Genomic DNA, 3,447 nt, shown 5'->3' with positions numbered 1-3,447 from the left:
GGGGCTGTGACGGGCGTTGCGGAGGCACGCGTTTGCCGGGGGTGCCCCGGGTGGCTGTTAAGTCTGTTTAATTTTATGAGGTCTGTTCTTTGTTGGAACCTCGGAAGTTAGCCTTCTGCTGGAGACATCACAGAGCTCACGGCTGGAGAGAAAGGTGTCTGTAAATCTAACTCTACCAAACGGATTTTTTTCTTTCTTTAAAACAACTCGACTTGGCTAATACTAGTACCTAGGAGGATACCTACTTGGTGTAGATCTTCCTGGATTTTCATGCTTGTGGTAAGGCTGTTAGTAAAGTACCCAGTCACTGAAAGTACAGGCAGTCTTTCAGAGGCATTAATTTTATTTCAGTTGCGAGTCTTCGCTTTCTCTCACCTGCAGTTTTATTGCATATACTCCTTTGTTGATGTTTCTGTGAGTTACACCTGTGCAAAGAGAAGGTGGGAGTTGAGCTGGTTATGTGGCATAGGTAAAATGACTCTGTTAAGTAGCAGCAAAACTGAAAATAGACTGCTTAAGAGAAACAACAGGATTCTTTTACTGTAATGCTTTAACTTACTATCTGGATTTTTTTGTTTTAAATTTAAACTAAGATTTGCTTTTCAAGCCACTGCTCATCAGGATAGTGTGCAGGGCAGCAGCTGGAACAGAACGGCTCGTCAGAATAGTGATTCAGTGACATTTGTCAGATTTGGTTTCTGACAGACACTCAGCTCAGACTTCAGTCTCCTCTTCATGTCACGTGCTGAGGAAACAGTACAAGAAAATGAAGCTTGTGCTGTCACTTGAGTTAGACTTTTGCATTGCTATTTAAAAAAGCAGCACCAACTTAAAGCTAGTATATGTTAAAATCTGCCTTAATTCTGTGGCAAGTCTTATTAACCATAACTTGTTTCTAAATGTTTTTCCCTTTGTTTAGCGACTCTCGTGAGCTATAAGAGAATGAGGCAGAGGTAGAAATAATCAGTGCTGAAGCGTGTGTCCTTGGAGTTCTGAAGTTACTTAAATATGTTAGATTCTTCAGTGAAAGGTTTTCAGAATGCTTCTAGTAAACAAAACCAGGCAGACTATTCAAAATGAAGCATTCACTCTGAAGAATACTTAATTCTGTTGTCTTTTAGTTGTAACTATTTTTGTTCCGACTATTGTAACAGTTAAGGAACTTGCAAACCTGAATCCTCCTTAGTGTTCGTTGTGTAAATACCTCAATGGTATGTTGATGCTTATAAACCAAACTAGTCTTCACCCTCTTTTAATAAAGGAGTTAGTTATGGCTAGACTCCCTCCCTTGATATAATGTAAGAATTTGAGCTTATTACTTGAGAGACTGATACGGACTCGATTTCTGCATTCTTCTAGACGCTTGTGAAGGAAAGCTCCACTGTTTGATTTTCATAATTTTACAGTAATTTTTCATGTTTCTGTAACTGGTCTTCTGCAGGCTGTGTCATGTAACAGTATAAATGAACACCCTCATGAACTGAATCTAAATCCCCCATGATACAATTTTAACTTCCTAATTTTGCAGCTGTGGCTATAGTGACAAATCTTTGAGAAGAAGCAGCCTTGGTGTTCCATGTAGGAACAGTCCCAACCATCCTGTTCAAAACCTGACTCAAGGGTCAGAGAAAGAAGCTGAAGCTTGGTGCAGTGGGTTTTGCTGCTGCACTACTCTGTGTATTCTGGTTCAACAGGCCACAAGCCTGACCGCAGTTCCAAGTGTGACTTCCTCTTCTAACTTCATGGAAAAAATGTTACCGCATGCTCTATGTAACTTCTTGTGGTGAAAGCTAGCATGTGGGAGGGGAGGGAAAGCGGCCCTAAGCATTTTCTTCAGGTAGAAGAGTAGTCCAGTGCAATAACATTTCTCATGAGTTTGTATAATGACAAGCAATTTCTCTAGCTCCAGAATTAGTAGAGCTCTATGACAGGAAAACATTCTTGTTGGAGTCTGCACAAACACTGTTGCATACTGACACTGTTAACTGTATCCTGTGCACAAGACCTGGAAACGTAGGATAGGTCCTTAAATTGCTTTGCTTTAATAGTTTTGACCAGACTTAGCAGTAAAATTTTTCCATGGTGCTTTTCATGCCCAATTAAGAGGAGGAGAGGCATGATTAGTGGTCTGATCATGGAACAGCAGAATCTGTGTACGTGCACGCACCTCCACAACTGTGTGTTTCACTGCTTATGATTGTTTTGATGTATTCACTTTTCAGCAGTTTTTCTTAAGGGACCATGAAATGCTGTCCTTTTTCCCTTTTTTTAAAAAAATTAATACTTCTGTCTTTACTTAGTGGCTATTTAATTGAATTTGCAATGTAAAATTGGGTTGATTGTATTTCATCTCTTTAGAAATAAGCTGTCCCTTGTACTTGTGCAAAAGTTTAAAATACATACATTACTTCTTGAATTCTTCTATAATTTGAAGAGATCGGTCACTGGTTTGCTACTGCGTTTTTGGAGTCCTGTTAAAAATACAGATATTTTTCTGAAGTTTAGGACTTAAATAGCTTATGAGCCTGGTGAAGGCTGTGTGTTCACCAGCATCCTCACTTAGAGGAGCAGTGCAGTTATGAATCTCCTGATTTATGTGCAGAACAGTTTTGATACACCAAAACTAAGCTGAGCTTTCTTGCTGTCTAGGTATCAGTAGTCCTTCACACATTAACAGATATGTGAAGACCTAGACCACTGCTTGATTCCTCAAGTAGTGTTAAGCCACATGCGGTGTTAAGCACATGTGGTTCCTCAGCCCAAGGAGACAAGGTTATACTTAGTTTCAAGTAGAACCTCACGAATGTACATAATGTAGATGTAGGGGGGGGTGCCTCTGCACTGATTAGTATTAATCTACTCATCAACTTCTGCCTGTCAGCAACTTGCTAATGTTGGTGTAGCCAAAAATACCCTTGCAATATAGCGAATTGTGGTGGTAGGAAATCCTGAGCACAGGTTCAAAGTGCTCTGTAGTGTAATTTTTAGCTTCTTAACTTGCATAGGTAAGCCGCTTTTTGTTACTGAAGGAGAAATGGTTAAAAAAGTGAGAGTGCAACTGTACTGTCCTGGTAAGTCTGGACTTTAGAGGAAAACAAAACAAAAACCCTCCCCAAACTTCAATTTTTCTTTGATAAAGGAAACCAAAAGTATTTTGTGGATTTTATACCTTCACATTTATTCTCAAAGTGGCAGTTTTTATTAACTAATATGTTTGTTAGTAACAATTGATGTTTAATTTAACAAATGTCTATATTTTGTAGGTATATTTTCTTTAAAATAGCATCCCATTTTTAAGAGCATGTAAAAATACTACCTGAACTAATACTGTCTTGGTGAGAGGGAGAATTAGAGCGTACACTTCAACCAGCAGCAGTTGTTTTAAGAGTGCCTTGGTTACTTTTAAACCAAAGTGTTTTATGCCCTAAAAAAAAGGGGGGGGGGGGG

The sequence above is a fragment of the Egretta garzetta genome, unplaced genomic scaffold (genome assembly GCF_000687185.1).
Source record: "Egretta garzetta isolate BGI_Z169 unplaced genomic scaffold, ASM68718v1 scaffold35, whole genome shotgun sequence".
Classification (NCBI taxonomy): domain Eukaryota; kingdom Metazoa; phylum Chordata; class Aves; order Pelecaniformes; family Ardeidae; genus Egretta; species Egretta garzetta.
This window is presented reverse-complemented; position numbering follows the sequence as displayed.